We start from the raw sequence: 20,695 nt of genomic DNA, 5'->3' as shown, positions 1-20,695 counted from the left end.
TAGTGAGTGAAAACCATCAAAAAGGAATCAGCCACAATTTACCAGTTTAAACAATGAAAAAAAATCACTGAATCAGACAAAAGAAGGGTTCATTAATTTGAACTGATATTTGTCTAGAACAGGTATTAAATATTAACTCCTTAAGCAGATATAGTTGGGAATAGGAACTGTGACAAGCAAATTAGAATAAACGTTTCATATGAGTAATGCACCAATACAAAAGGTTCTGCTGTTCTTAAAAAGAGAATGAAACACCAGCAATGGGTGTAAACAAACAAAGGTTACATGAAGATAAAGAAAAAAATACATAAATAAAGGGGATATCCTAGTACGAAAGACCAAAAGAGAAATCTCTGCACTTTCATTCTGCAGAACTTCAAGACATTAAATGTTCATGGTTTAATTCATCAAATCTGTTGGTTTCTTTTTTGTTTGTTAGTTTGGTTGGTTTTATGACACTTTGAGTTGATGAACACACATGTTTTAGTCCTTTATATGAATACTTGATAAGCATGTGCACATGTGCACATTCATGCACACTCATACACACACAGGCATCCACACACACTCACACACAAACACACACAAACATTCACACAAGCAAGCATACATGCAGAAGAGAAAGAGACTGTAACAAGAGAATTTACAAAAGACTTGATAGTCAACCATGTCTATGGAACCATGTCTTAAATAAGGTTCAAATAATCCTGTTTACTATGATAACTGAAGTCAAACAATTGTCTTTACCGAATGATTCCTCACACTTCACACTGACAATGTAAATATATATTATCAATCTAATTGCAGGGTACTGAATGTACTTGATTCCAATGCTATATCACCATTCTTGTTTCTTGTCTAAGATGATTAGTTATCATATGACACTATCAGAACTAGTGTTGATTTTCATTGATTATTTACATGACAAAATTAATACATATGTACATATAAATAGGAATTTTTCCCATCATGTATATATGTTTCTAGATTTCTACATACAGAACAAAGAGGATCAGAAGGAAAAACTGGCAGGTTATATGTAATTTTAAGGAATGGTCATTTTATGATCCTGGACACAGTCAACGCTGCAGTGCATAATGCAAAGGCTGTCTGGTGGTGGCATTACTTCTTGAAGGCCCAACAGCTAAAACTATGGTAAATTCCTCTCATGGGATTATATAATTGATTATGTAGATTATGAAAAATAACACTACTATAAAATGTCTTTGAAAGTTCAGTGAGCAAGAATTAATTCAAAATAAAAGCATAATGAATCTGAGGTGCTCCTGACACTCTGGTTGTTTTGCATGGTGTGACCTCACTTCAGTTCATACAGAAGACTGAAGGTATGCACATTACAGTGTGTATTTTGTCATAAAGATAATACCCAAGATACTGCCTAAGAGACTTGGCTCAGACTGGAGATTACTCTGTTACAATGGGTAGCGGTTTTCTAGTCCTTAAAACAACATAATGACTTATAACACTTTCTAAGCATGATTCTTCTATAAATTAGCATCAAATTCCTATATCTTCAAATATATAATGTTCCATTTTGAACTCTTCTATTTGATTTGCTAACTTGAGTTTCAAAAAAAAATACAAAATAAATTTTAGCTTGAAATTAAGATGTAATTTTCAACAATTTCTGAAATGACCAAAACATACTTGTAACATTTTGCACTAAATAATTATGCAATCTGATGTTCTCAGCAGTGGCAATTATAAAATCAAAATATCAGATGTCATGTAGCAGCAAATGTTTAGGCAAAATGTAATTCTTTATGGAAAAATGAACAATCTTTCCAGTCACAGTAGTATGTAAAAGTGCTGTCTTTAATAAGGGGTAAATATATGTATAGCAAAGAATTATTTTTAAATAAATTATCTTCATTATTTACTATGAATGAATATTTGATTTCTATACATATTTTAGGTGCTTATGTTCTTTGTGTTAAAGAGTCCAAGAATTTAAAGAGAAATGGGAGAGGAGAAATTTTGGAGGGGGTAGTTAGCAGAGGGATGAACGTGATTGGAAAAATTTTATAATTACATTATAATCTTGAAAATAAAATAAAAGCATTAAATTAGTCAGGCAAAAATGGTTACAGAAATTGTTTTAAAAGCTTTGCTTTTGGGAACCTTGATCTTTCCTGTTATTTCATAATACTCATGTGAACTATTGGAATTCTTAAATAAATTATAGTTTAATTCCATTTATTTAATTCAAATTCCATCTTCAATTTTACTATCACAGCAATATGTGTGCTGACTATAAAATCCATGAATCATGTTCGAGCCAGATATGTCTATAAGTGCAATGGAGTCAGGAATATTATGGGGTAAGCAACCTGTCTTTGATTAGCTTTAAGGGTGTTTGAAGAGGGGACATATGTGCCTGCCACTGTAAATCTGGCCTTAGAACCCCCAGCTGGGAAGCTTGTTGACCCTAGAAGAAGATCTAGTACTGTTGTTTTGTTCAATGGATCAGTACCAAACTGCCTCCTAAACACACACCTCTGTACTTATATATCAGTGCAGCTCTTAGACCTTGTCAGAGACATTTCTTTGCATTGGGTATAGTAGTTAAGACAAATTCATAACCAGTCAAGAACAGAGAATAAATTCATGTGGCATGCTTAGCTATAAATAGGACATAAATTTTATACTTCATCCCACTAAAGACTCAGGAACCACAGTGGAAAAGGGTGGCTAATGATTGTAAAAACTAGAAAAAGACCAGGTCACAAAACTGTCTTTTAGACATGACAGAGCTGCTGTATTCATGACTTCACAGGTAGGATTATTTACACAAGACCCTCAATAACTTCAAAACACTCAACATTTCATCCTGGAGGAGAAAGAACTTATGAGTTTCAAACCCTCAGCTGAACTTTCAGTTTTCTTTAAGAATTTAGATAGGTTAAAAGTACTAAGTAAATAAATAAACAAATCAGCTGATGTGATAAGTAAATAAATAAATCAGCTGATGTGATAAGGGTGTGGGGAATATATTGAGGCAAGGGGGAGAAGCTATGTGAATATGATCAAATATACTGTATGTATTTGTTGTATAAAATTCTCAAAGAATAAAAATATATTTTAAAAACTACCTACCACAGTCATGATAACACCTGCTCTTTCATATGTCTCTACCACAGTTTGCTCTTTTTGCAATCAAGGTTTTGGAGTTTAGTCCTTTCCTTTCTGCTGTTATCCCAACACAGGATATATCACAACCACTTGACATTGGGAGTCAGGCTATATCACAAACTCTGTAAAGAAGCATGGGTTGTTTCACCTATTACATTGTGATCAACAAGTAACATTGGAAGACAGAAATCCATGCTGAAGCCGTGTTTATAGTTTTCTCCAAATATTGGCTCAGAGCCTAGAATTATGTAACCCATCCAGTGTTCTACTAACTGTGAAAGTAACTTTTAATTTCTCTGATGAAGGGATGAGATGAGAATACACATCTTCAGCTGAGTCCAGAATATTCTTTCTCCGTTCTATCCCTAGGCCTAGCCCTGAAAGCTTCTAACCTCCCTACAATCAAATTCTGCAAACCTGGACCTTGAACATTTTACTTTCCATCCTTTGTCTACTAACCTAGGCCTAGAATGTTTTCAGCCTCTGAGATTTACTACTAAGTAAACCCACCCTTTCTGTTTCTTTCTGAACTCTAGCTGGCTGGTTTAACTGAGCTGTTCTGGAGTCAAAAATCTCAGGTAATAACACATACTGGTGAGGATGTAGAAAAAGAGGAACATTCCTCCATTGCTGGTGGGATTGCAACTGGAACAACCAATCTGAAAATCAATCTGGAGGTTCTTCAGAAAATTAGAAATAGAACTACCTGAAGATCCAGCTACCACTCTTGGGCAAATACCCAAAAGATTCCCCAACATACCACAGAAACATGTACTCCACAGTATTCATAGTAGTCTTATTTGTTATAGTCAGAAGCTTTTGGAAGCAACACAGATGTCCCTCAACCAAAGAATGGATACAGAAAAGAATGGATTCAGCTATTAAGAACAAGGACATTATGAGTTTTGCAGGCAAATGGATGGAACTAGAAAATATCATCCTGAGTGAGGTAACCTAGATCCAAAAGGACATACATGGTGTGTACTTGCTAATAAGTGGATATTAATCGAAGTAGCATAGAATACCTAGGACACAACCCATAGAACTCAAGAAGTTTAACAAGCAGAAAGGCCAAGTAAGCCTGCTTTAATCTCACTTAGTACAGGAAAGGAAATAATCATGGAGGCAAAGTGAGGGAGGGACTTGGGTTGGAGAAGTGAAAAGAGCTACAAGGTCAATAATGGGAGAAGGAAAGGAGAGAATACATGAGGGCCAGAAGAATGAATGAAAATATATTGCCTCAGAAGGTGGGAGGTGGGGACACTCTTTAGAGAGTACCAGAAACCTGGGAGGTGAGAAACTCTCAGGTCTCAATTGGAGTGACCACAGATGAAATATCCAATAGTGGGGAGAGAGTACACAAGAGTTCACCTCCAGTAGATAGACAGGGTCTCAAGAAGAGGGATGGTGTTACCAACTCACAGTCAAAATTTCTGACCCAGAAGTATTCCTGCCTAAAATAACTGCAGGGACAAAAATGAAGAAAAGACTGAGGGAAAGCTGGTGCAGTGACTGGCCCAACTGAGATTCACCTCATGGGCAGATGCCAAGGCCTGACACTTACTGGTCCTATGGTGTGCCTACAGACAGGAGCCTAGTATGGCTGTCCTCTGGAAGGCCCAACCAGCAGCTGATTGAAGCAGATGCAGATACCTACACCCAACCATTGGACTGAAGTTGGGGACCCCTTTGGTTGAATCAGGGGAAGGATTGAAAAAGGGGAAGAGGAGCGTGACCCCATAAGAAGACCAGCAGTCTCAACTAACCTGGACCCCTGGGAGCTCCCAGAGAATAAGCCACCAACCAGGGAGCACAAAGTAGCTGGTTGGAGACCCCAGCCACATATATAGCAGAGGACTGCCTGTCTTGCCTCAGTGATAGAAGCCGTGTCTAATCCTTGGGAGTCTTGAGGCCCCAGGGAGGGGGGAACGCCTGGTGGTGAGGAGCATCCTCTCAGAGACAAGGGGGAGGAGAAATGGGATGAGGAACTGTGGAAGGGGGTTAGGATGGGGTAATGGCTGGATTATAAATATAATAATAATAATGAACAATAATAACAAATAATTTCCAAAATGCACAAAAACTGTTGACCTGTATCTATTAGTTGTTGTGTTCAGTGTTTCCTATGTTCATCAAAAAGAAAAGATAATGATGATATATTCTTCTCCACATCTTCTGCCTGCCTTTTCTAGGCAGAAATGATTTGATATTCATTCCCCTGTATAATTTTATTTATAAAATATATTACTATTTAGAAAAATAAGTAGTCATAGTTAAATCATAAACATCTGTGCTTAAATTGCTTTCTCATTGTCTCACATAATTATCAACTAACCTATAATTCTGTCCTCCATTATCAGTTTGGAAAATGCCTCCTCGTTTGTAAAGAACTCTGTGATTTAGACAGTAGATAGATGAGAACTTTTTCTTTATTTCTATTGTAGATTGAACTTGAACAAGACACAGTGAATGTTTTACATTAATCATAATGTGCTGGACATGGATTATGCAGCATAAATGCCAGTTTAAATTATAACTACATTACATATGAGATTTATCAGGCAAATATACCTGGTCAGTTACATGTTGATGAACTACTAGCTAAATATAAATAAATATAAAACCACTATTTTATATATAATTAATGGTTTAAATTACACGGCACACATGTAGTCATTTTTTCTAGAAAATCATATGCTTTTTTTATTGACAGCATTTTAGCATTGTCATTAAAGAAATTGAGTCATATGTCATCACAATTTTTATCTTAAATTAAGAATAAGATGTTTACCTTTTAATAAATGAATTTTTTTATTCTACTTACATATTTTGGTATTTAACTACACATAAAATACACTAGAGTCAGATACATATACTTGTGCTTATCAAAAGGTTTTTCTGTCTTTTAACATGTAGCTGGTTTAGAAACTATCTTTCATTCGGATAGGACATGGTCATTCCCCTCATATACAGACATGTAGATACCTGTTAAGACCTGTGCAAGATTGGGCCTACTAGTGTTATGGTACAAGGCCTTGTGAGGCCTGTCACTCTTTACAGTGTTATTGGCAATTAAGGGAGATGGCAAAGAGCTGTCATTTTCTTCAGTACTCTAGCCTCTGATAAGTTTCTCATTCTCTAGAACATTATCTGGAACCCATTTTCACACAAGTAACATTCATAATTAAACTCAGTAGCTCAGATTCTAAAGTTAGTTATGTAAGGAGTGCCGCTGATTGGGAAGAATAGGTTGAAAGAATTAAATAGGGATAAAAATGGTATAAAATTCTCAATAGATGAATGAATATGAAGCCAAAAATGGATTTATACATTCATTTTATTATCATAACTTGTGGTAAGAAATTATATGTATCTAATAAATAGATTTTTCAACATTAATATCTAATATATAAAGTATTATAAAACTTTACTCAGTAATACATTATAGCTCTCAAATTGTAAGATGCTCAATTGAATTGCAAAATTATGTTGTACTTATTCATAATATCTGGATTACCTCTATTTTTTTTTTACATCACTGGGTGAAAGATGATGAAACAAAGTTGCAATGAATGACAGCTTAGGTTGGAGCTTCACCTCTTTGCCTTGTATTTTATTCACAATTGGTGAGTGCCGGATGACTGAGGTATATAGGGTCTCAGAGCTTCAGGTTGGCTTCTTAGATTTTTGCCAAGTCACTATTATATTATATTATATTATATTATATTATATATATTATATAATATATATATATACAATATATATTATATAATATAATATATATATATATATATTGTCATTATGTAAATGATATAAGAAGAAAATAAAATGGATTTGGACCTAGCCTCTGTTGGCTAAATTCAGCAGCATAATCAACAAAGTTGCATACTCATTTGAAAATTTGAATTTGGTTAAAAGCAGACTAGACTGAAGAATGAGATTTTCTCTGAGCCCTTCTACGTTAACCACCTCGTCATCTCTATCTCATTGGAGATACCACTTCTGGTATCTTGAAGAACTGTTATTCCATTTTCTCTGAATAGTGCTTTGCATTTGACTCAGGAGTCTCATGTCTCTTAACACTCTGAAATGAATAGTTAGAGTAAGTTTTAATTTATCAGCATAGTGTGCATGTAGGCAAGACCTGTTCATTTAATTAAACTAATGGGGCTATAGCTATGTAGCCACAAAATAACAAAAACTATTTCTTGGAAGAGACTTTACTGTAAAAGAGTCTATTTGATTTCTGAACCAATGTATAAAATGTATCATATGTATAAGATGTAGTCATACCCAAAATTCAAAAATCTTGTATTTGCAGTTCTCTGGTTTTCTTTCCCATTTTATTTAACAATAAGAAGCTATAACAGCCAACACTTAGAGACTGCATTACTCAATTTTATCACTATACTTTGAATTACCAAGTCCTCATTCTTTCACAGTTGTCAAACTGCACAAAATCAGCCTTTAAAGTTACCCTTTTTGTGAAGTTACTGGTAAAAGAAAGATGATTTCATTATTTACCAATGTTCAATCAAATGCAAAGTCTCTCTGTGTGACTACCATCCACCAGACTTTTCCTTACAATGCTAGCTTTAAAGAAATGATGTTGTGATAGGCCCTTTTGTATTTTGAGCTTTGATTATAGGCTACAGCAGAAAATGACTAATACAGAAAATTGTACCAATAGAGTTTAAAAGTTACTTGATAAATTTTACTATAGTTTAGCTTAGGAACTTTATAAAAGCATTCAAATAATTTATACAGTCTTGAAGTATGTTAATCTTCATTCTTAAATATTATTAGTAATTGAATAATAATAGAGTTTTGATAGATGAGAAGAGTGAGTATAATAAAGCCTTCATCAATTTTCATATTTTGTAAAAATAACCAATTTAATCATCTCTGTTCTAAGATTTATTTAATAATATGTTAAAATCTATCATACCCTATTTAATTATATATAATATAAAATAAAATTTTACTAAGCCTAAGTGCCAAATAAAAACTAGCAAACTTTAAAAATTAAATACCAACTTTCAGCATTGAATAAATTTATTTAAATATCATTTTGTTACTATAAACAACAGGAAAGAATGCAATTTTGCTCATACATATGAATATGGCAAAACTTCAGACCAGCTTAATAAGGTGAAAATAGCTATTTTAAATCATAAATCATGTGGAGATAATAAATATTAACACAGTGGCTCAGGTAATCTGGGTAGAAGCAAACCCAATTGTCTGTTAAAATATGCGTACCTGTAGATTGCAGATGACTGACAGCTTAGTACACCTGATTAGGCAAGAAGTATTCTGAAATGACACAAATAGAAATGATGAATTTTCTAGAGTTAAGGAATTAAAGTTAGAATCCCACAAATGCTTCACCCAAATAATTTAGATCAAGTAACTGCAAATAGTACGAGCTAAGTCTGAATGGCCAAGAAGCTGGTGAATTCAAAGCTAGGTAGAAATGAAAAAGGCAAAAGGTAAGGGATTTTATGAAATTTAGAGTTTATAGCCTTATGAGACACAGAAGTAATCAACTAAATTTAAGAATTTAGTCTTTCTTTAATTCAAGGTCTATAATAATTTTGAAAACAATGAACACATTAAATTCATATACATCCATACTCAAGTTATTAAAAGAACATCTAAAGACTGACAATGAGCAAGGACAATCAAGAAACCAAGAAAAACTGGATAATAAATATATACATATTGTGTACAGCAATCAGTAAGAAACTCATGGTTGGCATTTAGTAAATTTCTTTTGAGTTAAGAATCTAAAAAAGGAGGTGCATTTCAAGAAATAAGAAGAGTGTAGAACACTGAATAGACTGGCCAGAAAAAGTCTCCTTAGCAAATAATAATAACAATAATGATAATAATAATCATCATACAAAACAAAGAATATATTACAAGCTGAAAGAGGAAAAGATCAAATAAGAAATGCAGGCAGACATTAAAATAACACATTAGTTACCAGTGGGAGGGACTTAAAATGCCTAGAGATATTCTCCAAGTTCTAAGAAAGCACAGATGCTATTTCAGGATTTCATACTCAGCAAAATATTGAATCACTGTGTATGGAGAAATGACAACATTTAGAAATAAAAGAAAATTAAACTATCTAGTCCTTCAAAAGGTGCTAGAAGAGATTGTTTAACATAAAAAGGTTAACCATAGACAATAAACCACAAGAAATAAATAATCTGAGACCAGCAAATCAAAGAGGAAAACACACACACACACACATATGCATGCATACACATGCATAGACACACACCCATGCCATAAGAACAAAATAACAGAAATTCATAAACAACATTCATTAATAATTCTGAACATCAGTAGTCTTAGTGCAGCAATAAAATGACACAAACTAAGATAACGGATGAGAAAACAGGATCTATCTGTTATTGCATCAGAGAAACATCAACACTAGAAATAGATAACACTTCAGAGTAAAAGAAATGGAAAAAAGTATTCTAAGCAAATGGACCTACAAAGCAAGCTAGCATGGTTATTTTAATATCTGACAAAATACACTTCAATTCAAAACTAATCAGAAGAGATAAAGGACACTATGTACTCAACAAGGAAAAAACCCACCAAAAGGCACTGCAACTCTTAACAAGTATGCACCAAGTACAACAGCACCCAAGTTCATAAAAGAAACACTACTATAGCTGAACTAATATATAAACCCTCACATTGATAGTGGGTAACTTTAGTAATGCACTTTTGCCAAAAGACAGGATATTCAGACAAAGAATTTTGGAGCTAACTGACTTCATAAACAAAATGGTCCTAACAGATATTTAAAGAAAATTCACCTAAACACAGACACCCCCCCCCCACAAACACACACACACACACACACACACACACCACACACCTTTTTTAATCAGTTCACATAACTTTCTCCAAGACTGACCATATACTCAGACACAAAGACAGTCTCAATGACACAAGAAAACCAACAAACCACTGTGAGTCCTATCTGACCATCACAGATTAGAGATAGACATCAACAATGACAGAAACAAAAGAAAGCTTACAAATTCTCAGAAACTGAATAACTCACTATTGAATTAAAAAAATGGGTCAAGACAAAAATTAAAAAATAAATTAAGATGTTCTATTATTGAATGGAAATAAAATACAAGATAGCCAACGTATGCTAGACAATGAAGGCATCTCTGAGAGACAAGTACATAGCACTAAGTACATATACAAAGAAATTGGAGAGATATTATACTAGTACCCTAATAACATATTGGAAAGCCCTAGAATAAAAAAATAGAGGGAGGAGGAGGAGGATGAAGAGGAGGAGGAGGAGGAGGAAGAGGAAGCAGAGGAGGAAGAGGAGGAGGAGGAAGAGGGGGAGGAGGATGAAGAGGGGGAGGAGATCGAGGAGAAGATGGAGGAAGAGATGGAGGAGGAGGAAAAGAAAGGAAGTCAGAGAAAGAAAGAAAGAAAGAAAGAAAGAAAGAAAGAAAGAAAGGAAGGAAGGAAGGAAGGAAGGAAAGGAAGGAAGAAAGGAGGGAAGGAGGGAAGAGGGAAGGAAGGAAGAAAGGAAGGAAGGAAGGAAGGAAGGAAGGAAGGAAGGAAGGAAGGAAGGAAGGAAGATGAAAGCAAGGAAGGAAGGAAGGGTAAAAACACTCAAAGAGTATATGGCAAGAAATAAACAGGGTTAAAGTCAATTACATAGAAACAGTCAGGCAATATCAACAACAACAAAAAAGTGTCAATTAAACAAAGAGTTGACTATTTGAAAAAAATCAATAAGATTGATAAAGACATATGCAAATTAACCAAAAGGCAGAGAGAGAAGACCCAAATTTAAAAAAGTAGATGAAAATGAAGACATATCAACAAGATACCAAGGGAATTCAGAGAATCACAAAGTTGCACTTCAAAAAACTATATTCTAACACATTGGAAAACTCTGAAACAAATAGATAATTCTCAAGATACACAACATAGCAAAATTAAATCATGATCAAATCAAGAATTTATATAGACTTATAACCCCTAGGAAAATAAAAGTAGTAATTAAAAGTCTACTGATGTCTTGCAGGAAAGCCCAGGGGCAGATGTTTTAGTGCAGAATTCTACTGGGCTTTAAAGAATTAATGCCAATACTCCTCAAATTATTCCACAAAATAGAAACAGAAGAAAAATTGCCCAATTCATTTTATGGTTCCTCCGTTACCTTAATACCTAATCCACAGAGAAAGAGAATTGCAAACCAATTTTGTTTTGCATATAGGTGCAAAATTTCTCAATAAAATACTTGAAAACAAAAGTCAAGAACATTATCAAAAAGATTATTCACCATGGTCAAATTATGTGCCTTGTCCAAGAGATGCAGGGATGTTTCAAAATACATATATGTATAAATGTGATTCAGTATATAAACAATCTGAAAGACAAAAAAAAAACAAAAAAAAAACAAAACAAAAAAAAAAAAACACATCATCATTTCCTTAGATACAGAAAAGAACTTTGAAAAAATCCTACACCACTTCATGTTAGAAAGTTGTGGAGAAGCCAGGCAATGGTGGCACAAGCCTTTAATCCCAGCACTTGGGAGGCAGAGGCAGGCGGATTTCTGAGTTTGAGGCCAGCCTGGTCTACAGAGTGAGTTCCAGGACAGCCAGAGCCACACAGAGAAACCCTGTCTCAAAAAACAAACAAAAAAACCCAAACAAACAAAAACCAAAAAACAAACTGACAAAAAAAGAAAGTTGTGGAGAGATTAGAGATACCAGAGACATTCCTTAATATAATAAAGGCAGTTTACAGCAAAATCAACCAAAATAGGGAGCAACTCAAAGCAATTCCACTAAAATCAGAAACAATACAAGGTTGCCCACTTTCTCCAACCTATTCAATATAGCACTTGAAGTCTTAGCTAGAGTACTTAAACCATTGAAGATATTAGGGGTTATATATTGGAAAATAACAAGAAAAGGTAATTTTATTTACAGATAATCTGACAGTATACATTGATCCTAACAATTCCACCTAGAAACTCCTACAACTGATGGACACATTCATCAAAGTATCTAAATACAAATATCTCACAAAAATCAGGAGCCATTTTAATACAAATGACAGGTAAACTGAAAATAAGTGAGGGAAACAGCACTGTGGCAGTTTTAACAGATATGACCCCAAAGACTCATGTGGTTGAATGCTTGGCCCGTAGGCCCTGACACTATAAAAAGGTTGGATCTTGTTAGAGTAGGTATAGCCTTGTTGGAAGAAATGCATTTCTGTAATTGTAGGCTTTGAACTCCCCTATACTCAACTTATACCAGGTAGCACAAAATCTCCTTCTGTGGTCTGTAGATTAAGATGTACAAATTTCAGCTCCTTCTCCAACATCATGTCTGTCTGCATGTTCCCATGTCTCCCACTATAAAAATAATGTACTAAACCTCTCAAACTGTAAGCCAGTCCCAATTAAATGTTTTTCTTTATAAGAGTTGCTATGGTCATGAAGTCTCTTCACAATAAAACACTAAAACAAGTACTTTTCAGAATTGACTCAAAAATATAAAATATATTGGGGTAATTAAAACCAAGAAAGGGAAAAACTTGAGTGACAAAATCTTTTAGACATTGAAGAAATAAATTGAAGAATATATCAGAAGATGGAATCTCATACTCATGGATGGGTAAGATTAATATAGTAATACTGGCAGTCCTACCAAAAGCAATTTATAGATTCAATGCAATTCATATCAAAATTCCAAAATATTTATTCAAATATCTTGAAAAAATAATTTCAGCTAAATTTGGATACACACACACCCCAAACCAAACCAAGATAGCTAAGGATAGATAAAACACTCTCAAATAATCAAATAACTGAGATATACATACATATTGTACATACATATGTATGTATATATAATCATCTCTGATATATATATGAAGGAGAGCAAGAAAATGCCTTCTAAATGTGGCAGGATGAAATGTACACAGTGACTGTGACAGCATGCCCAGGTCCTGTACTGGCCTTTACAGTAGATAAATGCACCCCCTCGATTCCCAATCCAGACATATTTTCCAACTGATAACCACTTCCTAATGAAATTTATTTTTCTTTGTTGGAATCTAACTGGAACAAACAAATGAAGAGTAGACTAAATGCCCAGCAAGAGATGCCAATAGAAAAACGAACTCATTAGCATCATTGGAAGTTCTTTGTCTTATAATGTCCTTTTGGGGCTTTTTCTTTTTTCTTTTTTATTTGTTTTATTTATTTGTTTATTTGTTTGTTGTTATTTATTTGTTTGTTGTTAAAAATCCTTTGTTTGTTAATCATCACTTCCAGTTTTGTGTTTTCATGAGATTTCTGAGTGTGCAAATAAGTGGGTATTTGTATCTATATCTGTTTTTTATGCCTTTTTGGGGATCCTTTCTTTCAGTTTGTTTGTCTTGTCCTATTCCAACTTGTTTGTTTTCTTTTATCATCCCATAGATTCCTGTTTGCTTTCTAAGGAGAGACAAAATGGGGATGGACAAACATGGGAGGGGTGATAGGGAGTAACTGGGAGGAGTAGAGGGAGAGGAAGCTCTAGACAGACTATGTTATAGAAAAAAATAATATATTTTAGAACTTATACTGAATTGTTAAACTATCAGGCTATTAGGGTGATTTTAAAAATAGCCACCATAAAATGAAATTCAAGTTACTGACCAAGTTTTAAGACTGACTTAAGTTTGTAATGGATAAGCCAAGTTTCGAGCTGTAATAGATTCATTTCCAAGCCAACGTTTTTGCCATCAAACCTGAATGGAAATGGAACTAAATTCCAAATAGAAGAAAATAATTTAGATCAATCAAGTTATTGTTTTAAATATTTAGAAAGTCGACTCATTTCTAGATCTAGTATTTATTAAATATGGTGAGAGAATGGAATGCTAAGTCAGCATGTAAAACATAGTACTTCTACTGATGGGAGCATGGATTTGGTTCCAACATCCCCATCAGACAGTTCACAGCTACCTGTAGGTCTAGCTCTAGAAAATCCTTCACACTCTTAATCCCCATTTGGGCACCACATCAATGCACATAAACCCATACTCAGATAGAAAACAAAAACAAATTAAAAAGTAAACAAAAGTCTATTTCCAATAAGAGAAAAATGATAAAGTATGTAATATATTCAATGATTTTAGAACCATTGTTAAATTACACAATTGGAAAAAAGTAAGCATTGCGGATTATGCCTACCAGACAAAACAAGTGAAATTTGGGTGTGTGTTCATCTGTTGACATCATGTTAATTAAATGATTTCTGCTTCATCTTCAAGCTATAATTTTAGATGTATAAATGTAATTTTGATAAAGTAGTATAGAACTGTATCTAATTCCTGTTCAAAATTAAAGTTGAATTCAGCAGAGGAACTTTTTATAATGTAGAAGAAATTTTTATAGTATAGAAAACTATATCATCTCATAACAAGATTTGGAAAATTATGTCCTTCCATACTTGAGGTCGGGATATCTGATTGAAAATTTTCACTTATTGCCTGACAGTGGTGGCTCTTATGCCTTTAATTCTAGCACTCAGGGAGGCCGAGTTAGGCAAATTTCTGGCTTGGAGGCCAGCTTGGTCTACAGAGTGAATTCCAAGACAGCTAGGGCTATTCAGAAAAGCCCTGCCTCAGAAACCAAAAAGGAAAGAAGAAAAAAACTATAGTTTTAAAATTATAAAGCTTTATAAAGACAGACGAAAGTAGGTTGTTGGTGGTAAGGTGAATCTTACTATCAGAACATTCAGTTGCAAAATCTTACAATGTAAATTTAATTTATGCAGAATCTTCAAACAGTTCAGGGAAACATTTCAGGATGAACAATTGCTGAAGAGGTTAAGCAAGTGATTTTATGAGTAAGCAGAAGGAAAATGTCATAGGTCCAATTTTAGATTTGTCAACATCATGGTGTAGGAGTGTTCTGGTTAGATCAGAAGAATCATGGTCACAATACATGGCAGAATGTCAAACTCCATTTATACAAATTCACAATGTGCCGGAACTTCCTTTTAAGATGATCCATTGCAAGAGGACAGGTTATAAAATGTCTTCAGCTTGACACTTCTAGTAACTATAGTGCTAAGATGAATTAGTTTTAAATTTCAAAGACGTCACATGTATTTGTCTACTGAAAATGGACATAGTTATTGCTAGTTTAAGTCTATAGCTAGGTAAGATTATTATGTGAAATCTATTTTAATACTTGCAAAATTTAAAAGATTGCCTCCCATTTATTATAAATATGGGGGAAAAGCAGTAGAGCACAGCTTGCAACAGTGACCTAACAGGAGTGTAGTTGAGGACAGGGAGGGTCAGATCATGATTTTTACATGTAGCAATCTAACTCTGTGATAAAATTCTTTGTATTTGTTTGTGTATTTCCTTGGGAGGAAAATCATGAATCCAGGGAAGCAATAATCACAGTGAAAAACAACCTTTGTGCTTCAGCCAACAATACTTGTTCTCATAAAAAAAAAAATGTCAGAAAGTTGAGGTCATCTTAAATTACTTAGTACTGCAATGGACAAAAATTTTTCACTGAAAACAATTTAATGCATTATTAGTACTTTGTTTTTTCTCAAAGATTGGCTGAGCCAAGCTTTATCTTACAGCGATAAAAAGGAAGTAAAAATTTCATTCAGTTAATAAGAAACTATACCAAGAATGGTGCAAACATGCATTTCTGGGTTCAGAGAAATTCTCAAGTTCATTAACTTGGCATTAAGAATATTGTTCCTCTGTGTATTTGAAACACAAACACAAAAATTAAATGCATTTTTAATCACAAAAAAATTATGGAAGAAGCTGTTTTCTAGTCAAAATTTTATTCTCTTCTAAAGCAAAGTTAAGAAAATGAGGAGACAAACACAGATTAAACTGATTTCTTCATTAGGTTACTCCTACCCTATGATGTACCATAGAGACCTAAGGATGCACTTATGCATATTAAAAGATCAGTGAAGAATAACATTGCATTAAAGGAAGCAGAAACAGTTGATTTAAAGATCACTTTTGGTGCAATAACAATACTGGGATAATTAAGGTGTACAGGACAAGTAAATCAGATTTTAAGAATACATCATACAGCACTTTATAGTGCAAGATGCACACTGATAAAAAGAAAAAAACATATACTTATACATACAGTAAATACATTTTGCACATTACATTTGTGATATCAGACTGCAATGCTTTTTCTAGTTTTCTCCTGAAAGCTCTGTTTGCTTAAAATACTCTGGTTTTGTTTGAGGTATTATTTGTGGAATTCCTACTATATGTCTGTACTTCTCATATCTTACATAATTTAAATATTGTCAAAATACTGTAAAGTTGATATTTCTTGTTTCTAAATTAGAAGTGAAGTTGATGGACAGGTTACATATGCCATTATTCCATTATACCACATTTAAATGTAACATTCCAATAGATCTGCTCGATTCTATTTTGCAACCTTTCCTGCCTTCAATTTTTGGCTACTAAATTATACTACATTTTTACCTCCAGAAACACAAATTATATACAAGTTTGGTTTATCTCACAAATTGACATAACTGCTCTACTCTAATCTGCACAATAGGATTTATTTTTTTCAAGATTCAAGTAAGATAGATAGATAGATATAGGTAGATAGACGTGAAAGGGATGCATTCATAAGCTAACATACTATATAAGGCAGAATTCTTAAGTTATATAGTCAATGTAGACTTTTAAATTAGAAATTCTGTTCTTCATTTTCTTTAATTTCATTAAATTTATTTACTTTCTGTTCTGGTTCATATGATGGTAATTATCTAAACTGGCTTCTAGAATCGAATAACAGACACTGCAATGCAGTGTACCTCTGGCTGGCATAGTCATTCAGCAGTAATAAATAAATTCTAATATTCATCTGTAAATATAGCAGGGGAAGAATGTGGGTGAGAAGGTCACTTGTTTGTTCAGATCCATGACCTCACATCCACCAGCTCTCAGTTATATAGGTGTAGATAGAGCAGCTTTGGTATTGCATCCAGAAGCAAGATTGAGCATTCATGGTGCTTAGGAGACTAAGTTTAGGAAACAGGGGCCTCAACATAAACCCACCAGGAAAAGATGCTACAGGGATCTCACAGCCTGATATAACTAGCTGAGTAATTGAGCTCTGCAGCTCTACCATATATCAGCATAGGTCAACTGAACCAAGAGGTGAATTGGATATCCATAATGTGAGTCTGAATTAACCCTTCCATGGCTGTCATTCATTCATTCATTCATTCATTCATTCATTCTACATCTTGCAAGACCTTACCCATCTGCTAAATGTGTTACACACTGCTTAGAAGTACATGAGTAGCTCATAGCTACAGGAAGTGCTAAGGTTCTGTCTAGTGTATTCTTTATACAGTAATGTGCAAGACATTTTAATATCTTACACATTGTTTATCCCAAGTTAATATTTACAAATTTCAAAGGCAAACATGGTTCAAAAACTTCATCAAATAGTAATTTTATTTTTTGTTAACTAATTTTTATATTATTATATTTTATTAAATATATTAATTTTAAAATGTTTAAGCAATAATGACAGGCTTATAAAGTATATAATTATAAAAAGGTATTACAAATATGTAATAATTATTAACAGTAAAATTGCCTACAATATATTTTCTTACAATGTTTTTGAATGCTAAATATGTTTACTTACTTAATAAATTATTTGTTTATAAATAGTAACATGCCAAGAATTTGTCAGGAATATGGAATATTTTTCAAATATGTTACAATACAAATTGTGAGTTTTTAAAAATATACATTTGGAATATATTATGTGAAATAATATTTTTTGAAGTATTTTGTTCTTGAGAAAAATAAAATTTATTTTTATTTAATTTTAAAACAATCTTTAAAATTCTTTTTTTTTGGAAGTGTTCATTCTTTTTTGGGGGGATATTATATTTACATTTCAAATTTTATCCCCTTACCCCATTCCCCCACTAATTTTCATTTTATTTATGCTATTTATGCTAGCACAACAAAGCACTATTTTACTTAATAGCCCACAGAAGACTTGTCAGGACTGAAATATGATTAAGCTTTATTAACTCATATTTATTTTTCAGATATTTAATATTATTTTACTAAAAAAATTTTTAAACTTTAGTTAAAAGGGAGTATTTTAGCTAAATTTTTATATACATATGTGTGTAAGTTATAAGATATATACAGTCCAAAACAAAAATTAAATTAGAATACTGATACAATTATAATGAAAATTAATAATGAAGATAGAAAGTACTCTAATCTTGGATTAATGTTGCAATTGAAAATCAAGTAGTGTAACAGCCTTCCTGTTGAGTGAGCCTTAAGTCCGAGTAAAGAGTTGTTGTCTGCCATCTAGATACAGATGCCACCATTGGTCTCAGAGCATGCTGTTTTGAGCTTTGTTGTGGTCCATAAGTTTTGCAGCTGGGTAGGACTGGTGATTGGTTCTTTCACTGGAAAGTTAGAATATTACTTCTGGTACTATAAAAATATACTTCTCAGGAAGAATGCTCTCAGGTCTTCATATCTGACAGGCTTAGAGTCTAAAGAGCATGGTGTCTTCAGGATCAAGTGCTTATCTTCAAACTCTAAGAAGTTAACAAGGTTCACAGCAAAAGCCTATATTATCTGAGGAGTCTCATGTACTCCTGTGATCAACAACTCAAGAGGGGTTGATATGAAGGGTTTTGTTAAGCTGTCTGTGGCTTTCCACGGAGTACTGTAAGTCCAAGTAAGATAGCTTCACTTTGACTGTGTATGTAAATGATGTACATGATGTACATGTGTGTGTATGTGTAAGTATGCATGCATTTGTGTATCTGTATACACATAGCCTATTCTATTGAGTTCAACTTGGATGAGTAATAACATGATTCTTTACAGCCTTTCCAGACTCTCTTAGTGCTGATTTACCATTTTCCTAACCTCTTCCTTTGTATTGACAATCCAATTAAAGCCCCCTACCAATTTTACAGTGTTTCCCCTTGTAAATATGTTGCATCCTCATTTCCTGTATAGTGCTCTATCTTTATGTTTCCTTTTTAGTTTCCTTGTTTCTGTGGGTACTCCAGGTAATATGCTCACATCTGAAAATTTTGCTGGGAACCACAGGTGAGAAGGGACATGTGGTGTTAGTCTTATTGATCTAATTTACTTGAGATACACATTTCTTATAAAATCTGTGTGAAAATATTAAGGGAAGGATACAAATTAAGCATCAGAGGTATGGGAGATATAATATTGAGAATTGGCAAAAATGTATATAATGAAGTTAAATGATATAATAAAGTTTTATATTATATATGCTAATTTTTAAAATTAAATCTAAAAATGTGTGATTTTTGGCATAGTATTCTGGAGAACACATAATTAAAAAAATAATTTTAGCTTAATCTACACCATTTGATTCTGAAAACTCTTCCAGCACCTTAAAAACTCTGCTTCTCCTGAAGTACATATCTATTAAAGTAAAAGTCAGAAACCAAATGTCAATTACACTATTATGATGAGTAAATGAATTCCTAGGGCCCTCTCACGAAGACCTATCAGCTCCCAGCTTCTGGAGGTAACACAGTCTCTTCACAGAAGAAGAAAATCACTAATGTTTAACTTGAGTATCCAATTACCATAATTAAAATATTTGTGTCTAAGGGAGTTAGCATTATTGTTGTTATGACGAACATAACCAGAATTTATAGAGTGAAGCTTATTCATAACACTGAACCAACAAGTGTTTGCTATATGCTGTTTCTTAAGCTTGGAAGAGAAACAATCAACTTTGTAGCATGTAGTTTCTGCTTGAGTGAGTGATCAACCTTCATGAAATAATGATGACAAAGCCATTTACATTACTGAGACATATTATTACAGTGTGCTATGGTGTCATCTGGATTTTTTCAATGTTCAAAATGTACTTGAAAAATCAAGTGATTTTTTTGCATGACTATTCATTCTTTAACAAAATACATCAAATATTTTAATCCTATGAGGAAGGCATTTTTCTATAATCAATCATACAAAATATTATAGATGAGGGCTCATAGGAGCTTTTCATTTTTGCAAAATAAATTTTTAAATTCATTTATACTTTCTCAGTGGGTTTATTCATTTTCAAAACTGAGTAGACTTACTTTCCTCTACAAAGAGCTTGAGAAAAAGACTTAGAAATAGAGAAGCTATTTTAGTAAATTATCTCAAAGAACAGTAGTTGATACTGGGACAATTAAAATAAGACAGAAGAAAATAAAAGAAAGGTAGATTTTTTTATTATTTTTATTTTTTTTACAGTCCAGTTGCTATCCACCTCCCCATCTGCCCGCCAACAGTTCCAAATCCCATTCTTCCTCTGTCTGTCTCAAAGAGGATGTTCTCACCCCACCATACCACATCCCACCCTGCCAGGCCTCCCCACTCCCTGGGGCCTCAAGTCTCCTGAGGGTTAGGTGCATCTTCTTGCACT

Source organism: Arvicanthis niloticus, chromosome 2 (assembly GCF_011762505.2).
Source record: "Arvicanthis niloticus isolate mArvNil1 chromosome 2, mArvNil1.pat.X, whole genome shotgun sequence".
NCBI classification, from domain to species: domain Eukaryota; kingdom Metazoa; phylum Chordata; class Mammalia; order Rodentia; family Muridae; genus Arvicanthis; species Arvicanthis niloticus.
This window is presented reverse-complemented; position numbering follows the sequence as displayed.